Below are 19713 nucleotides of genomic sequence, written 5' to 3'. Positions count from 1 at the left end.
AAATCACAGACCAAAACCACCTTTGTGGCTAAATTCAGCCCTCCGATGTACCTCCACACACCTATTAACTTCAACTGCATGTGCATATCTGATTTGACCTCAGGACTTTAGAGAGGTTTGAAATTCAGACCTGGACACAAATCTGAATTTCACAGATGGCACCAATTTTAAAAATGAAAGGAAATACTGTGTGCTCATAATTAAGAATAATCTAGGCACACACCCCAATTTTTAAAGGTTAAAAACTAGAATTCATTGGGGATGGGGAGATAAGAATGACCAATATTTGCTGAATGGAATGAGTCAATCAGAATGTAGCCTGTGATGTACAGTATAATTCTCTTCTTTGTTTCCACTTCATCAGGCAAAGTGATATGAAGTGCTTTAAAAAAATCTTAAATAAACCGGGACAATCCCTTGGAATGGAAAGGAAGCTCTCTTTCAAGGCATATTCATGCAGAGACAGAGGAACACAGAATTTCAGCTTTATCAACCGTATCAATATTTTACTGCGGTTACAAATCTAACACAGATGCCGAGATATTTTATGTTGCCAAATGTTGCTTTTATTTTGCAGCACATGTTGTACATTCTTTTTTAGAAGTGAACACATCTGTTATGGCTTCTTCCAATATATATGTTCTATCCTTCCCTGCAATTTGTGCTCCGAAGATTACAGAGACATAAATCAGAAATGTCACAAATGCAAGAGATACAATTTACAAATATGGTTAATCTGCCTCATTTCAAACGCCGCAGGTACTGCAGGGAAGCTGGTGAATCCATGGCTTTAGAAGATGATACTACCTTCCCTTTTGGGGGGAGTTAAGTGATTGGAGTGCTTCTCATTTGCCTACATCTTTTAGCTTTCAGTTATTGTTTGGACTCCTAGCTGAGCATGAAGATTAAGGGCAGCAGCTGAAATGTAAATTCTCCCTGGGAAGGGAAGAGAGAGGCAAGGAGGAGCAGATGCCTTCTGCTTTCTTTGGTATCCAGCTGGTCTTTAACCAGCACAGTTCTTTGTTTTCCATTGAGGCTGGTTGCCAGCTTGCCATGGGAAATAGAGTACAAACTGAACTTCTTTATGTATGTGCTTTTGTATTGCCAGGCAGCCAGGCATTGCTTAGCTTAAAATTGCCCCTGACAGTCCATCCTTCCTTCTGCTGCCATCAGCCTGACTTTCCCCTGCTGAGCTGACGCTCAGAAGCAGCATCACTGGAGTGAGTGGTGAGAGGTGTCTTACTGAGAGGGGAGTGAATGATTTTTTTAAAGTGGAAAAGAGGCAGATCAGCCGCAACCAGGATGAAGTGGTAGGAAGCACTGGAAGTGGTTCTTAGAAACATGCAAATACCATTGAAGAAGTGAGTTAAATGACAAACGGAGAAGTGGTGTCATGGTGGGGAGGGGCAGAAAAGAATTGGTGCTATTTATTGGCTCTAGAATTATCCTGGAAGAGACCTACTTAGCTACAAGACAATTCAGCTGAAGCTGAATGACACAGTAGTACACAAAGGGTTTCCTTGAGAAGCCAGCTATTTGATCTTAACTAGGGTCCGGCGTCTGCTGTAGATTCAGGTTCAATTTCTGATCTCAAGCTAAACTTTCCCTGTAATTTAGGTGTGCTTCAAACCAATATTTGGCCCATGATAGCCACTGGCTTGAGAAGTCATGTTTGAATCTGGATTAATGGACTGAAGGCCGGAAGAGTCCATTTGATCATGTAGTCTGATCTCCTGTATAACACAGACCTGAGAATTTCACCCAGTTATTGTATTGAGCCTAATGATGTGTATTTGACTAAAGCATCTTACAAAAAGGCATCCAGTCTTGAACTTGTGACTTTGGATCCAGAGCTGAGAAAAGGCTAGATCCTCAAATGATGTCAAGTGGTTTTTACTCTACTTTATACTTGTCTTTTCTAAGCAGTGGTTGTCAGGCAGACAGTAGCTGTGGCATCTGGGACCCAAAATAAGTAATAAGACTAAGACATGCTTCAGGTCCTTCCTACTCTCCTCCCAGTACAATCCCTCTAATGCCCAGTTCATCATTCTGTCCTCCTTTCCCTTTCTCTCCCCCAGTGCAGAAAGGCATCCATGCCCCTCCCCTTCCTCCTACACTGCTGATTCTCCTATCATTGCTTCCTTCCCCCTCCCACTTGACTTGCACTGCCTTCCTCCCTCCCCAGTGCAACCTGGCTCCAGGGACACCACACAGCCACGTCTACATCCCTCTACTGCCTCCTTTCCTCCCTGCCTATCTGAACTCTAGGGACATCCTCGAGCCACCTCTTCCCGTCTCCCTTGTCTCTTCTCCAGAGACACATCCCCTTAGCTAACCATCCATTCTTTCCTATATTTAGCCATAGTATGGCATGAGTTTTAGAGTGGCCTCTCTGAGTTTCGGTGTGTGCTGGGCTTGCGCTTCCAGATCTTTCAATGGCAGAAGTGCATGATGGAAAATTTTGTGTGAGCTCCAAAGCCATGCTCAGCCTCTGGTGGAGCTCATACAAAATCATCCCCGCCTGCCTAGGGAATTCCCTGTCTGTACCCATCCACTGGAGAGTAAAGCCATCACAAATGTCTTCAGAAGTTTGAGATTTGGATGAAGTTTGTATGGGAGAGTAATCTGGAATTTTGCTGATCCCTCCCCTTCCCACATACTTTTTGACCAGCTGTACTTCAGGATGATTTGGCTGTAGGGATTCAGGAGGACTGGAGTAGCATCAGCTCAGTTGGACTAGAGTTCCAAAAAATAGGAGTAAAATGTTCAACACCAAATTATTTTATCAGCACAAAAATTCCTGGAGTGGCTGAGCCCTGCTACACTCTAATAGCCAGGAACCACTGGGTATTTCTATTTGAGTGGGTTGTTTATATTTTAGGTTTTACTGGTGAAATATGTTATGAGCCTCACTTATTTTTTCTTAGTGCCTCAAGTTAAAATTAAGTTGCAGTAGTATGATCAGTAATTCATTTAATTTACTATTAAGCCTTTAGTTACACTAAGCTTTTATCTTTCATTGACTATCAATGATATTTATAGTTGGCACATGCCTTCTGTAGGAACAACAACAACTGTGGTGCCTGAGATAACCTACTTTATCTAGCCATTACAAAAACACTTTTCATTGATGTATAATAATTATAAAAATTCATTATAAACCTCTTGAATCCTCTGAGGACCGAGCCAGTGAAAAGATTTGTTTGTAGCTGGGATGTAAAAGACCATGGGCCAGATTTTCAAAAGAGTTCAGCTCCCATTTAGGCACTTAAATGCTCAGATTTTCAAGAGCTCAGTACAGTGGGTGCTGACGGAGCCTTTGGAAACTGGCCACATCACAAAGGTAGCTGCTGGAGGCTGAAATATCTAGCCCTAACATAGATGCCCAAAGGGGTGGCCGGCTTCTTTGGAAAATCTGGCTCTGCCTGTGGCTACTGAGCATTTGACAATCTGGCCCTGATCTCTTTTGAATATCTGGCCCTATGCAGCAAATTCAACTTGTGTGCTGCTGTGGGACTTCTGTGTTATTCTCCTTCCTAGAAAAACATCATCGCCCAACTATTTTCCTCTTTGTTTTAACAGGAAACCTGTGGGATTATTGCCATACTTGGTATCTTGTCCTTGGATTTGAATATGGCTGACAATACTTATGAAAACAAACTGTGTCAAGGTGCATGTGTATTGGGCATAGAAACTGGGTAGTATCCCTTTATATAGCTTGTGAGACATCCAGTGGCCCACACTTCTTTCAGAAGCCACCAGAACTTGGCAGAGCAGAAGTGTGTATGTGTAGCCAGGCCTTGCATGTTGTGTATAGTTAGTAAAACATGGTTATTTGATCTCCACGGTGCCTGTTTGGCTCCTTTATTTGTAAAGAGCAAGCCCAGAACACTGTGGTTAGGGAGAAAGTTTGAATCCTTAGCATCACCCAATCTGATACTGTCTGTGCATATCCTTTGGGTGATTCAGCATTTATCACTTGCTACATTCACTTTGAATCAATACTGAAGTGTAATGTTGTGGCAGCTGCCTATTGAAAGAAATTTAAATTAGCATTAGGGACTAACCACAGACTTTGCAAGATAATCTGGATTTATTTTTGCTTTTCCATCCTGGATTCGATGTATACTTATCTTATTACCAGGGAAAATTACTTTCCTTTGTGCTGCCCTTTGGAATTGTGAACAAATCGTACCAGTACATAGAATTGAAATGTTAGCCTTACTGGTGGTACTGAGATTAAACTTGAATGCTGTCAAACTGCTACAAGTTAGTGCACTAAACAGCCACAAAAAGCATCGAGGGGAAAAAAGGAAGATAGTGAATTAATCATGGTATCATATGTGTGCCTTCAAGAGCTTACACTTGCAGAAAGATATGTATAGTCAATCCAGGGAAAAGAATGCTTTGTGTCCATTGGAAAGTACGCAGGAGGGACACCTACTGGCATCTGTGAAAAACACAGCTCAATGATTAGGGCTGGTTCTAAACATTCAACTCATGAATGTGAAACAAATAGACCAAGCTGAAAGAAATAACACAAATTGTATATATATAATCACTAATTTCTAAAAATCTTATTTATATATTTACTTTGGCTAGGAAATGATTCCATATTTGCATTGCAGGATTTTTTCTAAAAATCCCTTTAAATGTCTCGGGCCAGATCCTCTCCTGGTATAAACTGACTTAGGTCCATTTCAGAGAACTTTACTGATTTACACGAGCTGCGGATTTGATCTTCAGAGTCCTTTCTGTGTTGTACATTGATATGAATAGTAGTAGTATTTGAGCTGGCATTTTACTTTTTGTCTTGATGCCTTTTGGCACTGTTAGTAAATGAATATATTGTCCTTATGACCTGGACTCTGTGTGTATGTGTGTTTAAATAAAGACCTAATTCTCTTCAGTCTCTCTTATGGAGCACTTTCTTCCTATCAGAGGTGAGGCTGATGCAAAGTGACTGCTGTGCCTATAATTAGCAATGCACGACAGACGTTTAAAACCAGTGTCCCATAAACAAATGAGTGCATTGTCATAAGTCGTATGTGTTTGCTGCTGGCTCAACACAGTAACCTATATTTGGCTTTTGTACTCATGGTTCCTGGATCTGAGGCATCAAGAAAAGGTGTTTGAGAAGTTGTCTGGGCTGCTGAGATCAAAGATTTCTTTTCTGCATCAGACGTCTTCATCCTACCACCTGGACTAATGTTACTGGTGTCATGTAGTGAAAGAGCTACACAGAGAGGTGTCAAGTTCCATGGAAAACTCAGTGAGATAACATCAATCCTGATAATGCAACAGTTGAATGCATTACCATTAGTTAGTATATGCTAAAGCCCTCAGTTTTCCTGAAGAGGGAATTCAGCTTTCCAGGTCATCCTTCTGTAGAGGAGAATTATGTCTTTCTCCTTGGACCATGGAACCATAGCACAGGCTGAAGGGATGGGAAGTTCTACCAATTCCGGCAAATACAGCCCCAATCCTGATCTGAGCATGTAGGTTTTATGGTAATGCAAATAATAAGTGCTGCTAATAATAATTAATGGGGTACTGTGGATAGTAGATTCCATTTTTAATTTTTTTTTTTGTTAGACTAATCAAAAGGCCTGACTAATGTTGGTAGAAAATTTGTGTTTAAACTGTGAAACTATCAAAAATGTCAAAGCCTCCCATTTCCCTGGATTTCAAACAGAATGATTTTTTCCCAAATTTTTCTGCAGGTTTTTTATAGAAATATTTGTTTGGTTTTTAAATCAGAAATGTTTAAAGGTGAAATGATTTTATTTCAGAATTGAAATTCCTACTATATGAATTAAATGATCTGTTAAAATTGGCAAGAAGAAAAAGAATAAACCCTCTCCCCCCCAGCCACAAACCCAGAACAGTAAGTGAAACAAAATCCAAAAGCAAATGAAAAACATTTATCAGAAAAAGAAAATGTTGAGGAAATCATTGTTTTGTGAAAATTCCCATTTCTGATGGGCTGAGGGTGTGGGAATGGGGGAGAGGAGTGAATGGACACATTTCAACCAGGTCTAGCGCTGACTGGTTAATTTCACTTAAAGAGACTGCCCAGATATTTCAGTGCATCTGAGCTACTCTCAGCATACCTGTGGTGGTTTTTCACCATTTCATTTTCCTCTGCTCCTGGAGATGCAAACTAGCTTAGCACATGACCATGACCTCTTGTATAATCAATACAAACTAATTTTGCAACAGCAACAATTAGGGGGAAAAAAGTCTCTAAATCTCAGCTAAAATCTCAGCTTTCTTGCTTAGCATAAAGGTAGCATGGCCAACATGCCTCTTTTTCTTTCTACAGGGGATTCATAGCCATATGGCTGCTAAAGGGGAGCCAAGGAGTGCTGCATAAAGGGCTTGATCCTGCTTCCAATGAAGTCAGTAGCTACACTCCTATTGGTTTAACTGGAGCAGCGTCAATTCCATGTTCCCGCACCAACAGGGTGACATCTCCATATCAAGTCCACCATGAGTTTAAGGGGCTGTTTGTTTTCTGGGGTAAAGGAATTCTGTCCTTCAGTAGTATCATTGGCAAGAAACCTTGCAGGTGTAAATAGGCAGTTTCTTTGGGCCCTGATGTAAGAAAACTTAAGGGGTGATAATATATTGCCCAAGTGTTTAGCCTCCTACTTCTGGCTGTACTGCAGGCCTTTGAGGCAACTTCTGCAAAAGTTTCTTTATTCAATATTAAACTTTAATGACAGATGAATATTGAAGATACTATTTGCTGAGAGAATCCTTGTGAGAGTTTAATTTGATTTTTGGATAAAGCAATAGTGTTAATTAAAAGTATATAACCATTTTTCTTCCTTTTCCCTCTCCCATCAGTTTTAATTTAATATATTTTCATCTAATGCTCCTTTTAGAGACATTTAATTAATCCCTCCCCCCCCACTCCTGTTTTTAACTGACATTTACAGCCATTGTTCAGGAGCAACAAAATAGATTCTAGATCTATATCCATCACAGTCCATCTCCTGTAGTGCCGTTTTCTAGTGTTTTCCTGGTTTTTCTCACAAGCACATCCCATCCGATCAACTACATAGAGTAGTTGAGAAATGAACTGTTTGCCCTAAAGACATATAATGAGTCAGATCCTCAGGTGATATAAATTGACATAGCTCTATTGAAGTAAAAGGAATTTTGCCAATTTATACCAGTCAAAGCTCTGGCCTTCTGAATCAATTTCTCCACAAAATACACGATGTAATACAACGTCTCAAATAATACATCTCCAAGATGAGGATGATAACCCACATTTAATCATCTGTATATGTCAACCACTTCTACTCCAAAAGCACAAGAGAAAAGTTGACCTTTGTAGAGTGCCTCAAAAATTCATGAAGCTGGGCTACAGGACGAGCAAAATGTTCCAAAGTCCAAGGGTTTGGTCCTGGATTTGGTCCGTGCTTTGGTAATAGTTGTCCTCTCAGCTCTTTTATTCAGACTGACAGGATTAAAAGGAAGATGTACATTTCTTACACTTTGTAGAGAGAGCTGACAAGTGTTTGCTGAAATCAGTCATGCTAGAGTTACAGGACAGTCGTGTATTTACATTAATAGTGCGAGTGTTTGTAAAATGAAGTAAATCTTGTTTACACATGTGCATTGTTTTACTCTTTATCCCGAAATTACTAGTAGAATGATACATCTGAGATAAGGTCTTCTAGATACATCTCTTCATATACTTGTATTGGGGCTCACCCAAAGCCCATGAAACCTTTCAACTAAGACTTCAGTAGGCTTTGGATTAGGTCTGTGGTGTCTTTCATCAAAGCTGAATATTTTTCAATATTTGCTTACTGCAGGCTCTTCACAGTTGTTCCAAAATGTGCCTGTAACATACTTTGTTGCATAAAAGATAAAGTGTCTTTATTTCTGTTAGTTTCCATAAGTGCTATAGAAAACAATATTTAAGGCTGGCATTTTAGGAGCCTAGATCTTTTAGGCTAGGATTAGCAAAGGGGCTTAAAGAATGCTCAGAAGGGGAAGTTATGGTTAATGCGTATTTGTATGTACTGTATTCAAAATGGGTTTTTGTTTGTTTTGTTTGGTGATGGTGGTGGTTCTTGGTACATGTAGAGTTTGTTGGTCCTTATTTAGTCCAGGCTCATGCATTTGATTTTAGATAAAGATTCTGTTAATAAAACATGAATTGCAGCATTATAAGAAGATAAAATGAACAATGTTCATGATAATTTGATAGCAGGGGGTAATCTATACTTTAATCCAACTACAAGAGCCTTTCCTTTTAAAGTATTAGTATTTCCCCCGCCCTCTCATTTTTTGATGCACTTCTGAGACCTTTAATTTCACTCTGATTAATTCTTATCATATAATTCAGCCAAGGGAAGAGGTAATAAGCAGAAAAATATGTACTTCTGGCACCAAATCCATTCCTATTTCAGTAATGAGGAGTTGTCAGATATAATTAGCTAAAAAATAGGCAATTTTACATTTTGGATTACAAAGGTTATCAGAGGTTAAAAAAAAAAAAAAGAGAGAGAGAAATTTGGGGAAAGCTATTAAGGACAAAATTATGCCTAAGTCTAAATGATCATAGGTGGACAGATGTTAGCAGCAAGGTAGCAGATGTCCTACAGTAATACTCTGGAGGAGCGTGGTTCTCGTTTCAAACCCCAGAAATGTAAAATAAATTGGAGACACACAGGATATATATCCCTTTTGCTCAGTGAAAATGACACTCACTCACTTGTTACCCTTCATGTTTGAAAAACAGATCTGATGCAGACTCATTACGGCTGTTTGAAAAGCTGATGACATCATACCTTCTTTCCTTTGGAGAATGCTAATGTTATGAATGTTAAACCGGACCACCTCCTATCTTTTCAAGCAGTGACCACCTGGCAATGCATATTGTCTTTTGTAAGGACATTCTCTACTACGGGTTATGAGAGTACCTAAATTCAGAATCCAAATTCTGCCCTCAGTTACATCCAAGCAATCATAAATAAGTCAATGGGGCTGTGCAGGTATGTCTAAGTCACAGTTGGGTGTCTCCCAGTCCAGGTGGACAGACACTCACTAGCTTTACTCAAGCTATCATGCGAAAAACATCAGTGTGGGTGGCAGTGCTGGCTAGCTGCCCCAGGACAAGCCCTCCTGACCCTCTGGGTCCATACCTGGGTGGCTAGCCTGAGCCTCTCTGCCCATGTCGCAATATTCACACTAATATTTTTAGCTCACTAGGTCTGTTTGACCTAGCACATCTGTCTGTGTGGGCTGGGAGGCACGCTCTTAGCTGACGTGTAGACATAGCCTGAAAAAGTATATGAAAGCAAGAATGTGAACATATACAGAGTAGACAAAACATCTGTTTTTTTAAAATATATGTATTTGTAGTCCGTGTGGGCCTGATTCAAAGCCCAGTGATGCTATGGGTGCCTTTCTGTTGACATCAGTGGGCTTTGAATCAGGTCCTGGTAGAACTGGAAAAATCTGAAATATTAACACAGTAAAAAAGAATGAAAAGAACATATGAAAAGTGGCTTTATTGGGAATATCTTCAGTATAAGTGAAAAAGGTGTGTTGGTTGTAATGCATTGTCAGACTGAACTTTCATCCATGGAAAAAATAGAGACAGTTTAAACTGTAAGGTTTATACCTTTAATTTGCCACTTGGTAATGCTGAAATTGATAAATGTATAGTGTAGCATTAAGATACCGAGAATTGACCACTTCACTTCATGCAGATCAGATTTCTAAAAAGATTCATACATAGCAGGGTAGCAAAACTGAATTCTGTTCTGTTACTGTTACAGTTCTGTTACTGTCCTTAGTGGTCAAAGACTCTGTCCAAAAACTAGCTGGGTAACATATATGTCTCACAGGCACCATTATATCAAACAAACATCAGTTGTCACTTGTTGGGGCCATTAACTAGACAAGTCCAAAATAAAACGCAGACCAGAAAGGACATGTCATGCATTCTATAAATTGTGTGGTCTGAGAATCTATTAAAGCTGACAGGGAAGAGAGCTCTGAATTGGTGAGCAGGCTGATTACACCTCGTTCTGTATTCCCTATTGACTTTGGTTATGCCATACCTTTCCATTTCCTAGAGAAATAAATTAAAAGTCAGAAGTAATTTGCCTGATGGAGGGTGCAGGTGGAATTTTGCTCTGAAGAGCATTCACACACTGTGAAAGCCAATTTAACCCCTTAATGGGGGATAGCTTATTTTCTTTTGTTGACAGCTTTGTGGCAGCTAAAATAGGAACCTGATTAAATAGAGACAGTGAGAGATTGAGGTCTTGTTCTAACAGCAGGAGGATCAAGGCCTCTAATCTTATCTCTCAGAACACTGAGATGAACTAAGCATGTTGGCAGAGAGATAATCCTGGCTATTTTTGAGCTATAAAAGACCCCATCAAAAAAGAAACAGGGGAGAATGGGGTAGAGATTTTTCACACATAATAATAACATTACATTGTTTAAATACACTTGGGTCAAGTGCTTGAAATTCATGTGGCATTATAAAACTGGAGATTACCTCCTACTCTCCAGACTTGCATCAGAATAGGAAAAACAAAAGAGCTCGCTCATTGACAAAGACAATATAAATCTTTGGAAGTTTGAAGACATGTATAATCAGCTTGAAGTTCATTAATATAAGCTGGAAACAGTCATGACTTCTGACAAAAAATGAATAGATTCCTACCAGTATCTAACTATTTTTTTAATATTTTGAATGTAGCCACAAATAGAACCATTAAGTAAAATTGTCAACTGTGTACTTAAATACAGAGCTGGTTGTGAAACAAGGAAATGAGTTAGTGAAAAAATTAAAATGTTTAAGTTGTTTGCATTTCATAAGGTTCACAATTAAATGATTTTTCTTTCTTCCTTTAACATTTTTTCATGGATTTTTTAAATACTTCAAAATGTTTAAGATTTCCCCCCCCTGCTTTCTCTTTTTGTTTCCCCATTTTTAGTATTGAATGCAATAATATAAATGACATGCATGTTGAGTAACCTGATCCCCATGTTTTTTTTTTCTTTTACCACTTTAACTTTTTAAAAGTTGAGGAAATTTTGAAAAATTACAGGGTTGGGTTTAAAAAAAGGAAATGGGAAAGTGTAAAAACCCAAACCCACCATGGATATAGCTAATTGCATAGCATTTGGTGGGGGAGAGGGAAGAGGAGAAAAGGAAAAAGGAGGGATAAAAGCAAAAAAATCAACATTTCAAAATGTCACCATTTTTAATTTAAATTAAAACCAGATATCTTTTATTTAAAACAAAACAAAACAAAAACAACAACAAAAAAACATTTCAGAAGAGAGTTTTCAGTGTTGATTAATTTTATTTTATTTTGATTGGAGAAAGGTTGCAACTTAAAATCTGGAACAGTTCTACTTAAATATTATGTACAAGACCCTCATCTGGCATAAATCATTATAATTCTATTTACCTCAGTCTGGAGCCACAATGATTTACCCCAGCTGAGAAGCCAGGCAGTTCTCTAGTGATCACATAAGATTATGAGCTTGATCCTTTTCCCTCTTGGACACACTTTTCCAAACTCCACTGATTTAAGTGTGTGAAGGATCAGAATCTATTGCTAAATGGACATCTGCAATCAGAAAGGAAGATACAATAACAGGAGTTTTGTGCCTCCAGTTTTACAAACTGCATAGGTCTAGTCACTAGAAACATTCTATTCTAATAATGAAAATGGTATAAACTCAATTCTGTTCTCAGAGTTTAACTTTACATTCCCCATTTGAATTGTGCTTTTTAATATGATGCAAAGTCAAAATTCTCATCTCCAGTGTGCATTATTGATCTCTGTCACACACGGCAGCATCTGTAATAGAGATCTAAAGTAGAGACTGGGGAGGATAATTTTGCTTTCACATACTATTTTAGTCACTGCTAATGATCTATGGTAAGGCTCAAATTTTGCTCTTGCATTTGTGTGATGAATGTCACCTCTTGATTTTTTTACTATCCCAATATGCTTTGTTGTCAGTAGGCCAAACTCTGTCCGTGGTTATCACTGCACAACTGCCGTTGGCCCAATGGCAATTGTATGTAGATATCCAAAGCCAGAATTTTGCCCACTGAGATTTCAGTGTCCGTAGAAAATACAGAAAATCAGAGTCAAGCTCCACTATGTGAATGTGAGAGCAGAATTTTGCCCAAAGTCTCCGTCTTTTCCTTTTTATGTGCCATGCAAGATACACTGTTAAAAATCACTTGCAAAATTGTTTGTGCTCCTGTAAAGCTTTTTGAGAAAAGTAGAAAAGCTATTTAAAATTAATGACAGCGTCAAGATTCATAAAAGGCTTCAGCTCTTGTCTCTCTCACTCTCTTTTCCCCCCTCTCTGATGATTTCAGAGTATCACACTAATAAACTAGTAGACTAGTAGTGGTTTGACTAGATAAGTATGAATAGCTTAGTGGCTGTCATGTATATAAATTCTGCTTGTCACTTAGCACTTTATTATTATGCTCATATTTAAAGTTTGATACTTACAGGTTAGATTATTTTTAATCAGGCAAAACTCACTTTGAGAGATGTCTATTGGTTTATCTAATAAATTCAGTTAAAAGATTTGCATGAAGTAGGAAATAAAACTGAAAAGGGGAAAAAAGTTGGAACTGTCAGTATCTCTTGAATTGCTTTCAAAATGGCTGTGAGTTACATGCATATATAAGTGTTTCTGAACATACATTTAAGGCCTATTATGGAAATAACTGGGGCCAAATAATTTTAAATAGAGGAGTCCACCTTGCATACAAAAATATGTGCACAGTGGCTCATCTACATTTATGTGTTCAATTACCAGAGCTGTGTGCTCACATGTGGTATTTGTGTGGGCAAATTGCCAGTTAGATGTCTAAATCTCCAGTTAATTGTGTAATAACTAATTTTCATGGGAATTCAGAGTAATAATAGATACATTTTGCAGTCAAGTAGGCTTTTTCTTTCAATTTGGCTCTTCAATTGATATCTGACAAATTCCTAACTCTTGAAATATTCCTATCAGAGGCAATAAGTCATTTTAACAGAAGCCAAATTGGTGTGTGTGTGTGTGTGTGTGTGTGTGTGTGTTTAAATTCAAATTGTGCCCTATGGAATTGTATGGAGGAAGAATTTTCCCCTTTATATAGAGACTTCTGACATTCCCTTTGAGAATGACTCTATGACACCAAAGAGGGCAGTTGGTGTCAAGATAATCATGAATGGTGAGACACATCAACTACGATGCTAACACTGGCCATGAGTGTTATGATTGTTGGGCTTTATGTGTTCAGACTCATCTTCCATAAATGAAAATGTGCATCTGCAAGGTACTGTTTGCCACAATTCATCCCAGAGCAGGCTGTATTTTCACTGGTGAAATGTTTCCTCTACAGAATTTGTGAACTCTTATAAAGCACATAAGTATCTTTCTCGATGAAAGTCATTATCAGTAGTGCATATCAGTTTTAAAGCTGACTGCCACTAAAATCTTTCAGACAAGCTCAGCACTTTTTAATAAGGTCTGCTTATGTCTGACACTGCTGCATCACATGCTTAATGTTATGTCCCTTTATGTAATATGAAGAGGCACTGCCATTTGGAGAGAAGGGAAACTATTCTAGGCAAAACATAATTTTGATTCCTAAATCTTCCACAATACCTTAACCTAGTGTAGATAGGAAAGCTATAGGGTTCCATTAGCTTCTGTGGCATTGTGATGATTTGGGAGATCTGTGTGTTCAAATTTTGAATTCTGTGTGATATTATTAAGTCTCTGTCCATAATTTTACCAAGTTGCAAACTCCATTTGTCCTCTCTGCTGTCCTTTCAACTCCATGATGCATTTAAATTTCAATGGGTACTGATTCAGTAATGATAATAGAGTTTTGTTAAATTGGGATGGTCCTCTATTCAAAACTGGCTCCCATCAAGGAGAACTTGTTTGTCAAGGGAGAAATTTCCTGGCAACAAAGTCACCTGATTTGGGTTTGGGATCATCTGAGGAGGCTGATCCAAAAGTCACTGACAGAGGGTCTGGAACAGGGCAAAATATAATCTATTTGGAGTCTTTGGCTGATTTCACCAGCTCAGGCAGAGAGAAGCTACCGAAGGAATCTGATGAGGCCAAAGGAATCCTGTCTGTCTGAACAGATGGTCCCTCTAGGAGAGCTAGAGTGATGGGCATTGTGCTCAGGATGTAGTTTTTTAAACATAATCTGTACTCTCTGCTTATTTCTTATGTTTAAGTAAAGGTCAGTGGTGTTTTGGAGTCCTGTGAAAAGTAAGTTTGTGTGTGATATGTGCCATTCCTATCATATGCCCTTGGAGAATTAAGCTGTGGGCCCAGGACACCCACACAGCTGGAGTTCTGGGAGAGGGCATGTTTAAGCTATGTGGAGCCTAAGGGTCAGTACTGATCCCACAGGCCAGGCAGTTGGACCATCAGGTCTTAGCTGGGGATGCTAGACAGAGCGTCTGCACACTGACAGCGTGTCTAGAGGCCCCAAGCCAAGAGACGTGCCTGGACTTGGTTCAGTACCTGGATTCCGTAGGCTTAAAGCACAAGGGATCGACTTATAGAAGTGTGGTGAGTGGCCAAGAGGAGGTGTGAAAATGGATTTGTGACAGGAATCATTTCTCTTGGAACATCTACATTTTCCCACATTCAACCAGGAGCTCCTCATTGAAGATTTCAATGATGTATCAGAAAAAAAAAAAAAGGTGTCAAAAGTGTAACATATATATTTTTTTTTACAACTGAGGCAGGTACAATAGGTATCAAAACAACGTACACACAACCCATTTCACTAATTCCCAACTGTGACTGGCATGTTCACTACACACCACAACAGAACCACATGAACTAGCCAATAAGCAAACAAACGCAGTCCGGGAAAGACTATGCACTGAGGCTCAGCCCTGAGTAAAAGGGTGGAATGAATCTGCCCCATCCTAGTAGGAGCTCCAGAAGCAAAGAGGCACAATACCTCCCAGAGTCTATTATATGATATGTTAGAAGAGTGTGTCCCCCCATGTCTGGCTATCTCGCCTATAAGTGGCATGTGGAGCATAGACAGGCAGGGGGCTATGACTCCACTCCACCCTGCCAATTTTCTTGAGGCTAGTGCTTGTTATTGCTCTCTCCCTGCTCACCCCTTGTGCTTATGGAAGCCATATCTACTAGCCCCTGAAATAGGGGTATAAAAATGAGGAAGGCTCCCTCTTCCAACCCCTTCAGCATCCTCACATGGATTGACCACTATCTGACCCTTACCTTCTCTGATGCCTGATCTTTGTTTGGTATTTTTTTCAAGTGTTCAAATTTCAACATGAATGCTAAATAGCAAACTTGTGACCATATTGTATTTGTATGGGCTTGCTTCTCCTATTTTAATCAATGGTAATTTTGCCATTAACTTCAATGGGAGCAAAATAGGGACCTATGTTTTCTTAAAGCAAAGACTAAGTCTTAGTAAAAAAGAAACTTCACTCCAGCTTCTTGCTATTACATCTCTGCTGAGAACAGATGAGATGCTTCAGTATTTGAGTGTGAATTATGGGGCATGTGGATTAACCAAGCCCCCAAATGATCAAAGTTATATTGCTGTAGCATCTTTGAAAAATACACACTTTAACATGCACTGGGAGATAGTACTTGGAGCTGAGACTGCGCCTTATTTTACTTCCACTGAAGCAAAAAATGCTCATTGATTGCAGTGGGAGCAGGATTAGATCTATTGTGCAATTTACCTTAACTCATAGAGGTCCGTGCCATAATTCTTCCATTGGTTTTCTTTATTTCACATTGTAAATGACCATTATACTTGACAGACCTCAAATGGGATTCTCAAGTTCCCAGAAGGGTAGCTAGATTGGTCATAATGTGGACAATCATCCTTATGTTTGAGCTGCAACAAGTCACTAGCATTTTCTTTACAAAGCCACCATTGACTAAAGTAGTTGTTGTTGCGGTTTTTGGGCTTTTTTTTTTTTTTTTTAAAGTCCTTGATGGCCAAGATATTTTTTACAGTACAAAAGTTCTACTATTATCACAGTCATCAGTGTGTTTTTCTCTAGAAGGGTCAAAACTTGTCTGACAATCTTTGCTCTTTGTTCATGTTGAAATGGCACTATGGAAATGGCAGTCATAAACTAAGATGACAATACATGCAGTATATTTTTTCAAAACACAATTACTTATATAATTCAGGCTCACTTACTGGTGCTCTGAACTACTGTTTTGATCTATTTCATGCAGTCTTCCTTGCTTTGTGAATTCAGTCATTTTCGCTACAAGAAAGCTGGGGTTTTTAAAGCAGGTGTGATATTGTCAGCTGCTTATCATTCATTTCCTGTTGTGACCTCCAGAGGAAGGGTTTTTTTTTTTACAATGCTCTTTTCTGAAATTTTGAGTGCTTGATGTGGCAGTGTTAACAACATTCTTTCATCATAAGATTTTGTATGTGTCTGTGTGTGTACCTGTATGAAATATATAATAAAAACTCAACCTTAACTATGGAACAGCAGACTAGTGCTTCCATAACAATAATTGAAAAACAGATGGCAATACTTTTCCTGAGTAAAAATGTAAAGAAACTTTCCAGGCAGTACAAATGGAAGGCTTCTATTTCCTTCCAAACAACCAGATATGTTACTTTAGAGAGATCCTAAACCCCTGAGGGTTAGAATGGGTTCTGGAATCAGCTTTATAGTGTAAGAAAATATGCCATTGTTTGTACCATAACATTTTTCACCCAAGGTGTCCTACAAGATAAATTGTTCACCAGATAACAATAAAACCTTCAACAAATTAATTGTTAGAAGCCTTTGAAAAAACGAACACACAAATGATGGGAGACAACTTTTTTCTTCTCTTGTTAAAATTTGTTTTGGGCATTGATTTTAGTGTTCATAAAAAGAGGAAGCACTGTTGAGGGATGAGTGTTCTGGGGGCAGCCGCCATGGAGGAGTTATGACAGTGAGCTGTAATGTGCAGGACCCATGCTATTCCAGAGTGGAGCTGTTCTGGGCTAAGTGTAAAGCTTGTGCGGTGTCAACTTGTTTTCTGGTTTTTACATGTACGCACTAGTTAGCATGAGACCACCATATTTATTTAATCTGTGGTTTAGACCACATTTGAACTAGTATCTCCAAAAGTAAAAATTTTAGAGTATTAAACTCCACCTTCTCTCTCTCTCTCTCTCTCTCTCGGCTTTACCTGCCATTAACGTACACAGAATGGGACAATAGTATAAAAATAATCAATAATACTATATTTTATCCTAGGCCAATTAGATTAAGTAAAATGAATGTGTCTCTGCAGCACAAAGACATTATTTTGAAATTGTTTTGATTAACACCACTGGCTGCTTTCCTTGTGTTGTGACTATTCAAGCATGCATGATGGATGTCTCTTCATATAGTAGTGACAAGCATTAATACTACCTTTATCCTAGACTAAGAAAACACTGCGGATACAATTTTAAAAACCTTTTCACAGCCCGTTATTTTTATAGGAGACAATGGCTAACAGTCAATTTTCTCAATGAGAAATCTCAAGATGGGTATAGAATCTGCAGCCTTTCACAAATGAATCACAACCAAAGGCAAAGACAAAGCTGCTACTGACTAGAATACAATAGTAACAGTAATATAGAATAATAACAATAATAATTAATAAATAATTCTTATAAATTGGGTCTATATGGGTATTATGACTGAAGATGTTCTCCACACACCACTAAAACAGGAAATGATTGTTAGAGGACTGATTTTTTTTAAAGGAGTTACTGAACATCCACTACTTTTGGAACCAGGCGGGTTCCAGGTGAAAATTAAGCCTTTAATGTATTGAAATCCCAGTTTACCTTTCTCTCAAGCTTTTATTTAGCAGTTTCTTCTTAGATAGTGAAGTTATACTATTTCAACTTTCTCCCTCAAATTTTGTTAAAGAAAACATGTGTTACCAGAAGCATTTAAATAAGAATTAGGTTCTGCTTTTCTCAAAATACTAACTAGATCTCTAAGCTAGATACTTCCTGCCTAAAGTTTTGCAAGGAGTTCAATATAGAAGAAATAGTATTTTTATACTTTCTCATTAATTTCTCATATATATACCTGAGTCCCATTGTATGATTTGCTTGAAAATGATTGGTATAATTTGATATAATGGTGGTATAACTTTACTTTGAAGCCTTTTGGAAATGTCTTGTAAATAAATACTCATTGACACCTCCCTCAAATAAGGTTGCCCATGTTAAAATTGGTGGACCAAATTTAGGACCAAAGGATTATAGCAAAGACCCATGTCTACACTAATAAACCAGGCTATTCACCAGTGTAGATTCTTCACACCAGAAGCATTATGAAGCCTAGCTGATGAAATGCAATATGGACCAGAAGGTCTGTGTTAAAAAAGTGGGCCATGATCTCTGGTCCAGGCTCTGCCTTCAAAATGTCCACACATCACAATGCCCCCTCAATGGTACCAGCTGCAGTGGTATCTCCACTGATTTGGATTACACAGAATATTAAAGTTCTCCCTCACAAAGCTGCCCTTTATGAGTCAGAAGCACCTTGAATGTTGGCAGTGTATGTGAGTCATTGAAACTGTGCTGAAAATTACTATAGGGACCAGTCCAAAACCCATTAAAACCAATGGTAAGCTTTCTATTTATTTCAGTAGGTTTTGGATATGGCCCACAGAGCATCTGTTATTGGGAAGTTCTCAATGGAAAATTCCAAATACACGGCATATAATGCCTACCTATTTTTTGGATATTTCCTTATAAATGAAGGTCAAGAACCCAGACCCCTGAAGTTTACTGATAATCCACAGAGAGCTGAAATTTCTCCCATTGGAGTAAGTTGATTTCCCATTGATTTCAAAGACAGACAGATTGGGCCCAGAAGCAATACAGGAGCTTACAAGTTTAAATTGATAAATTAATATATATTATGTTGCACTCTGTGACATAATCAGCCTCGTGAGTGAGTGAGTGCATGCATCTTTTACTAGTGCTAAATGAGCATACATCCAAGAGTAGAATATGGTCCTTAAACAGCACATAAAACACTTCACATTGTGATTACATTTTTTGCCAGTATTACTGAATTTTATTTTTTAAGCAGGGCATGCTGTTAGTTCTTGTTCTTTTTCACTCAAATTTTACTGAAATAGTCTTGTTATGTAAAAGATTCAAGCTGCAATTTTCAGTAAGGTTTAAGGGAAATAGGTAGTTGCCCAATTACCATACAAAAATCAGTGACCCCTTTTGAAAATCCCAGTCTTTATATCACGTTGTTCATATCGGATACCATAGTCACAGTAGCAAGCAACATGCCTGATGTGTAGTTTCTTAAAATGTGAGAGATATCTATAGGGAGAATACAATTTTAAACCATAATAAAATTTACATATTTTACAGGCCTCGCGTGCAGTGTCTTTGAACGTTTTCTAATGATGTCAACCTTAACTATAAAGCCTCAATTGGCACCTTCATAATGTACAGTATTAACGAATGAATAAATGTTGAGTGCTTTTAAAACCACATTTAATTATGTTACAATGAAAGAAGTTACAAATTTTCAGGTTTCTCAAAATGTCTCCAGTAGTTAAATAATAATCTAAATACCAATTGGTGTCTTTATAGGATATGAACATGTAACACTGAATTTAGTTTCCAAGCATATTTAC

Source organism: Emydura macquarii, unplaced genomic scaffold, assembly GCF_026122565.2.
Source record: "Emydura macquarii macquarii isolate MOO-44397 ecotype Brisbane River unplaced genomic scaffold, CSIRO-AGI_Emac_v2 contig_561, whole genome shotgun sequence".
NCBI classification, from domain to species: domain Eukaryota; kingdom Metazoa; phylum Chordata; order Testudines; family Chelidae; genus Emydura; species Emydura macquarii.
This window is presented reverse-complemented; position numbering follows the sequence as displayed.